At 48.9% G+C, this 7,711-nt stretch overlaps 1 pseudogene; it reads left to right on the forward strand.

Moving 5' to 3' along the window:
- Positions 1–6,500: 6,500 nt before the first annotated feature.
- Positions 6,501–7,489, forward strand: LOC112312344 (large ribosomal subunit protein uL24-like; annotated as a pseudogene).
- The last annotated feature ends 222 nt before the right edge of the window (positions 7,490–7,711 follow it).

Consider the following 7,711-nt stretch of genomic DNA (forward strand, 5'->3'; position numbering starts at 1 on the left):
CTGGTTCTTAAGCCTGTGACCCTCTTTGCCTCGTATTACGCTACATTGTTTACTAGTATAAAGGAGAACAAAGCGATAGAAAGATCTTTTAAAATCAGAACCCCATTTGTAAATATTGCAGCTTTGCTCTGGGCTCTGGGCTCACAGCCGGTGTGTACAATTTTGGAGTCGTTCCCCCTGGACACTTTGAACCCCAGCTATGCCTCCCTCAGCTGAGTTTGTCTTCTAGGACTGAACCTATGGGCTTGCACTCTTCAAACCCATTTATAATGTCATCAGCCTGTGGTATACCTTGAGCTAATAAATTCTGTGTTCACCACCTATTCTAAAAGCAGTACTGTCTTTTATTTGTCCTTCTACTGCTGTTTCTAAGTTTCAGGGAAATACGTGTTTGTTCAAGTATTCCAAAATGTTCTCCTCTAAGATGTCCTTGAACTTCTAAATGTCAAGCTTGCTCCCTCTTAGACTTTCATCTTCCAGACCAGAGGTGCCCTCCTTGTCTGGCCCAGAGGATGTTCTGGGCTCATCTAAATGCCTCCCTTCTAGTGTCCTTCAAAGTAACCTTTTGTGTCAGCGATATCTAAGAAGATGCTCGCGCCAACTTTGGTGACTCGTTGAGGGCCAGCTGGGCAGACAGTCTGAATAAAAAGCTTTTTATTCTGCTCTGTTCCTTGGGATAGTCAGAATCCAGATTTCCGACGGGCTGTTCTTCCCCAAGGAAGCTTTGATCCCGACCGCAGAGAGTGTGGGCAGAGGGCAGGAGGCCGTGCAGAGACTTCTGGCCGGGTCGCGCTCAGCGAGGCCTGCTCACTGCTCCGTGGCTCCCATACCAGTCCCACCAGCTGTGTCAAATTCATGACCCAGACAGTGACACATCTGTGCATGTCTCCGAGCTTCAGTTCTGCTTGAATTCTGTAAAGTGTGAATGCCCAGGGCCTGCTGGATATCAAGGGAGAGTTGATCTTTCTTTCCTCAAGGTGGGGGGCTCTAAGTACCGCCTCCTGCCGGCGTCCAGCGCTGGGATGAGAAGCAGGCCAGTGCTGAGTGGTCCTGTTTCTTCTCTGAGCTGGGGTTTGGGCTGCCCCTCATTGAGCCCTGGGAGCCGCAAACTGCTCCCATCAGGGCTGCAGCCTGGTAAGTGGCAAGGGGTGGGAGGTGGGGGGCAGAGTCTCTAGTGACACTGAATTTGGGGAAGGTTCAAAGGCAGGGGCTGGTTTTTCCTGGGAGTGTGCGTTCTAGTTCCCCAAGCTATGCCATCCACTCCTTCCCAGAATGAACACGCCCAGATTCAATGTGGGAAAACCTGGCGTTGCAGGTTGAATTGTGTGCCCCGTCCCCCGCCCAGTGTGTATGTGGAGGTTCTACCCTCAGTACATCAGAATGTGGCCTCGTGTGGAGGCAGGGTTGTCGCAGAGGTAATCAGATAAAGTGAGGCCATCCTAGAGTAAGAGGGGCCCCCACTCCAATATCGTGGGTGTCCTTATAGAAAGAGGACATGTGGGGACAGACACACACACACACACACACGGAGGACACCATGGGAAGATGAAGGCAGAGATGGAAGCCATGCTTCTGCAACCAAAGACACCAAAGGTTGGCGACAGTCACCAACGGCCAGGGGAGAGGCCCGGACCACGTCTTCCTCCTGGCCCTCAGAAGGAGCCGACCCCTGATGCTTCGCTCTCTGACGTCCGGCTCCAGAACAACGAGACCACAAACTTCTGTTATTTAAGCCACACCCCGTGTGTGGTGGCCCTTGGTTCCTGCCACCCCAGCAAAAGAAAACACCTGGGTTAGACCATTTTCTTGACTTCAGATCTTATCAAAGCCTTTAATATAAACTAAATTTCCAAATTAAATAAGTTAAATTTCCAAATGTGACCTCAGGACATATTCCACCCCTTGGCCCCACCCCCATTGGGCATTTGGGAGGGACAGCTTACAGAAACAGGCTCTGGGAAACACTCCTTGTGAGCCTTGTCTAGATCAATCAAACCTACTTATCAGAGAGATAAGGTCTTGTTTCAAAACCACTGCCTGAGCCTTGTGTCCGGGGTCTTGGCACCCAAATCACTAAACTTCTCTGTGGCCCCATTTCCACCTGTGTGCAGCCAGAGTAGGTGGGCTACTCAGAGCCTGGCCCAGGGCGTGACGTGCTCCAGGAGCTCGGCAGGTGTCGGGGGGGACTCCTCTAGTGTTGTTTTCAGGCACCGTAAAAGGTGCAGGGCTGTGGGGGGGGTGGAGCTGGGGTCTCCCGTCACTTCTGCCGTGGAACCAGGACCACAGGCAGCAGCGCTGGTGGGGCCGGGGAAGCAGCCCTTGCTGTCTGGCTTAACTCCAACAATGGCAGCGTGAGGCAGACCCCTTTCGGGGAGGCCTCAAGGACAGCCTGAGACAGGGGTTTCCAGAAGCCAGAGTCCCGTCCTCCTGATGGAGGTCAGCCCCCATCTGGCCCCTCTGCTTCCCAGCTGCCCTGACTGCTCCCCTTTCACCAAGGGCTCTCCATTATCTGTACTGCCCACAGCTTCCAGACAGAAACCTTGGCAGTGGGAGCTATAGGAAGGGGCCAGGGTAGGCGGCATGGAAAAGGGTGGCTGAGAATAACACGCACACACGGCTAGGGAGTGTCACTTCCTAATTCCTAGCTCGGATGGATCTGGCAGATAAGTGGGAGGAGCAGGAGATGCAAGGGCAAAGGGGTGAGGGACTCTAATTGTTGTGCCGCAAATACCCCGCCTCCAAAAGCACCCAACTGCACTTGGGGCCCCTGAGTTCACCTGATAGTGGTTATGAAACCGAGTTATAAGAGCTCACACCCAGTGGAGGAGGAGAGAGGGTGGGTGGCAGGATTTGGCAGCAACTGTGCCCACGAGATAACTGCAGAACTCAGGTTAATAATCCCACCCCCCCCACACACACACCCCTAAAAAAAGCCCCTGAGAAGTGTCAGGGGCAGCAGTTTCTGGCTGAGCCGTGGAGAGGAGGCTGAGGGAGATCAGGCTGGGAAAGCAGGCGAAGGGTCTTTGAAGTTCCTATTTGTTTATCTGTAAAGAGTCTCAGCTCATATTTCTAAGAGATATGGGGAAGGGAAGTTCTTTGCACAAATGAGTGACAGAACAGAGCAAGCTTTCCGATGGCTCAGAGCAGTGGAGGCTGGAAGTGAGGACCCAGAAAGCGATGAAGACAGAAAGCTCCTTTGTTGGGCTTGTGACTTGACTGGACACAGCTGAGGAGAGACTACCTGAGCTTGAGGCTGTCTCAATAAAAACTCCCCAAATCGAAAAGCAAAGAGAAAACAGACTGAAAAAAACACAATGTCTACCCAGGGGCTGCGGGCCAGCTATAAAAGTTGGGGCGTGTGTAATGGGAATGCCAGGAGAAGAAAGAGAGAAAGAAAGAGAAGAGATATCCCAAACGGTAATGATGGAGAATTTCCCCAAATTAAACTGTGGATCCAGGAAGCTCAGAGAACACCAAACAGGACAAAGGACCAAAAATACCACACCTAGGCATATCATTTTCAAACTACAGAAAATCAGAGATAAAACCCTAGAAGAAGCCAGAGGGGAAAACACTTTACTTACAGAAGAACACAGGTAAAAATTACATCTGACTGACTTTTCCTCAGAAAGGTCATGCAGGCAAAAAGGGAGTGAAGTGTTGAGAGAAATAAACCACCAACCTAGATTTCTGTATTCCGTGCAATTATCTTCCAAAAGTGAAGGAGAAATAGACTTTCTCAGACGAGCAAGAATGTGTTGCCAGTAAACCTGTATTGCAAGAAATGTTAAAAGAAGTTCTTCAAAGAACTTCTTGAATCTACATAAAGAGCATCAGAGAATAAGCAAAGAGAAAGGTTAGATTGTATCATACTTTTAATTTGTATTCCTCTGAATATGTTTAAAGTGAAACTTTTCTTTTTCCAAATTAGAAAAACAGAAGATTTTAAAAGTTAAGCAAGATTAAGTGTGGTTTCTGAGCTATTAGCTTCCCCTTGTCCTTCACTGGACCTTAATCAGAGCTCTGAGTTTGCAGCATTTAGAAGGGACTGGGAGGTGCGTAGCTCCTTCCTCCCTTCCTCCTTCTCTTGTAAAAGCTTTAACCGTCTCTCACGTGCTTCCCAAGGAGCCAAGTGAACCACCTAAGAGAGAGGGTGTGAAAGAGAAAACACAAAGGCTCTATTTGTGCAGGATCTTTTCCCAATTTATTTCATTTAAGCCGTAAGGCAGGCCCTTGCGGTTGCTGTATAAACATTTATCCCTCTGCCACAGATGGGCGCATTATCTGGAAGTGTCAGAACCTGGATTTGAACCCAGTTGTCCTGACTTCTTGTGGCCCCTTCCACCCAGGAGAGTTACAAGGGCAGTGGGAGTCGTTCATCTCAGTTCCTGAAAACGGTGAGTTGCTAGGACACCCGTCCAGGAAAGGGGGTTATTTGCATGCAAACAAATGGGAATTGGGTGCGAGAGTGGCCCCCTGAGGGAGGCCACTACAGGCCCGGTCTCCTTCCCGGAGCAGGTTTGAATTGCAGGAGAGTGCTGCTTGTATCCAGTTCTCCTGGGCCAAATGTGCTGATCGGGCTGGGGATGTGCCCAGGTCTGGCAGGCTGCAGCGGGCTGGGCTCCACGTTCGCGAGGCCACTTTCCTCCCTTTCACGCCTGTTCCTTTGGGAGTCCTGAGGGTGGAAGCAAGCACATTCTGGGAGGTGCATGAACTTAGAGTTGTCTGGAGGAGCTAAAATGGTTCTGGGGAGAGGGCTTTGTTAGAATCAGTCCTGTCCACCAGACAGACAACCAGGTTAATCAGCTCTTTCCACACGGCCGCGGTATTCTGCTCCCGTGAATACTCACACTCTTGCCTTCCTTCCCATAACCGACTTTGGAAGATTTTTTCATTTTAATTGCTCACTTAGGAGCTGAGGCCTGAGGAAGTATCAGGAGCATCCCTCAGCCACAGGCCTCCCCTGGAGATGGTGCTGCCTGGCTTCTCTCTATGCTTACGCAGGAAGGGGCTTGTCAGGAGCCAGCACCTAGACTCCTTAGTCTTCATCAGCACGTCAGTCTGAGAGCGCGTGTGAAAATAGTGGGGTACATGGACTCTGGACTTGCCTGGGTTTGAAACCCAGCTGTGCCACTGGCAGTGACCTTAGCTGAGTTCGTTATCCTCTCTGTGCCACATTCCCTCAACTGTGCTGATATGGAAGAGCTGAGTCAATGTGTAGGAAGGCTTTCTATCATGCTCCATACAATGTAGCTGTAATATTCCTGTTCTGCTTCTCTCCTCTCTCTCACCCGAGTCCATCCATCCACCATTCCTGAAGTGCCAGTCACTATGCCAGGAGGGGGTGTCAACCCAGGGCAACCAAGCCCTGGTCCTAGAGTCTTTCAGGCTAGTGAAGACTGGAGTTGTTTCAGTTAGCTATGGCCACGTAACAAAATACCCCCAACAGTACCTGAAAACAACAAGCATCTCCTTACTTATAGTTCTGCCGCTTGAGCAGGGCTCAGTGTAGACAGCCCGTCTCTGCTCCACTAGTCTTGGCCGGATGACTCCACCGGAGCTGGAGGCTCACATGTCTGGCACCTCGGCTGGGGCAGCTGGAACGGCCCGGGGCTGGCTGAGCCGAACCCTCTCTCCTCCAGCACCTCTCTCCTCACCTGGCCTCTCTCTAGCAGGACAGTGGATTTGTTTACATGGCAGCATGCTTCCATGAAGGCAAAAAACAAACAAAAAAACAGAAGCAGGAAGACTGTTTGGGCCCAATCCCAGAAATCATATTGTGTGACCACATTCTGCTGCCAAAGGATTTAAGCAGAGGTAACACAGTCTCTGTGTCCTGATGGCAGGGAGTGTGCACGGGGAGGGAGGAGCTGGGGACGGCCACCTTTGCAGGCAGTCTACCACAGGGAGGGGGACAGACAGTGGGAACAGCTGGAGAGCAGGCAGCCAGTCTGGCTTCTTCATCCTTTTCCTCCGGAACCTACAACAATGTTGAAGACTCTCAACAAAAACTTATTTCTCTGCTGGTTTGGAAGCGTTCTCTTCATTCCAAAATTTGTTATCTTTTAAAAGCTGTGTTCATCTTACTGAAAAGTCACTAAGAAAATGCTAATAAAAAATAAAGTTTGAATCGGTCATCCCTTCGTAGCTCATGAAATTTTGCATATCACTTTCTATTTGCATACAGTCTACTTTTCTCATAATAAAAATTACATAACATCATAGGAATGAGAAATAGAGAAATCTTTTATATAGTCTGTTCACATATATAATTCTGTAGCAGCTATTTTTTCTTATCACTATATCCAACATTTTTTCCATGTTCCTACATGGTTTTCATAATTACCCTTTTTTTTTTTATATAGCTACTATAACATTCCAGTGTGATGCTCTGTCCCAGGCCATTAAATCTTTCCTTTCACGGTCATCTAGGCTGTTTCTGCTATGAAACATTTTTCCATATTTTGACATATCCTTCCTCAATTTTATTAAGTAGCGGAATGATATTTCATCGTGTTTATCTACCACATTCTATGAACACACAGTCCCCTCCCGTCGGCCATCTCGGCTGTGAGTACAGACAGGAGCAGAGTGACGCTGGTCACAGAGACACGGGCTGGGACGCGGACAGGCTCAGTCTGTGAGTTAGAGGCAGGGGCAATAAGCATGTGGGTGGGGAGGGGGAACCAGGGCTTCAAGAGCTTCAGCCACAGAGCTGTTTGATCAGCCCTGCAGAACTTGTATCTCTGCGCTTGTTCATCCATCAGTCACACACTCCCCAGCTTTGGTCTCAGAATGTCTCAAGATGCTTCTTGCCTCCTCTCAGCTTCCTGTTATTTTTTACATGCTATGCTAACTAAACCTATAGTACCACAGTCCTTTTTTTTTTTTCTGTTGAATGATTTTATTAAGATAAATTCCCAGGAGTGAATGACTAGGTCAAAGGCCATGGATCACAAAATTGCTTTTTCCAAAATTGGCACTGCATTCCTGTTGGACGGTCGGGTTGAAATTCAGCCCAGCTCTTCCCTTCTGCGGCCATTGCAGAAGCACCCGGGGTCAAAGTGAAGTGCAATCCCTTTGTGACTTCTGACCGGAGCAAGGACTGTAAAAGGCACTTCAGTGAACCTTCCCACCTTTGCAGGAAGATGACGTCTTCTCCTCTGAGGCAGAAGTACAATGTTCAATCCATGCCCAACTGAGAGGACGATGAAGTTCAGTTTGTGTGAGGACATTACAAAGGGCAGTAATTGGCAAAGTCGTCCAGGTTCACAGGAAGAAATACGTCATCTACACTGAATGAGAGCAACGGGAGAAAGTTAATGGCACAACTGTTCGTGTGGGCATTCACCCCAGCAAGGTGGTTGTCCCTAGACTGAGCTGGACAAAGACCGCAAAAAAGATCCTTGAATGTAAAGCCAAATCTTGCCCGTTAGGAAAGGGAAAGGGCAAATACAGGGAAGAAACTATTGAGAAGATGCAGAAATAAAGCCATCTTACATACAACTTTCACTACAAACTTAAAATGAAAAAAATAAAGTCAGCCCAAATGCGAGTGGGAGTGTCTGACAGCATCTTTCTTTTTCTTTCTCTCCCTCTCTCTCTTTCCCCCTCTCCCCCTCCCTCCCTCCCTCCCTTCCTTCCTTCACATTTATTCGGGTGACCTTGGTTAGTAATATTATAAAAGTCTCAGGTATACATCTCCATAACA

The sequence above is a fragment of the Desmodus rotundus genome, chromosome 9 (assembly GCF_022682495.2).
Source record: "Desmodus rotundus isolate HL8 chromosome 9, HLdesRot8A.1, whole genome shotgun sequence".
NCBI classification, from domain to species: Eukaryota; Metazoa; Chordata; class Mammalia; order Chiroptera; family Phyllostomidae; genus Desmodus; species Desmodus rotundus.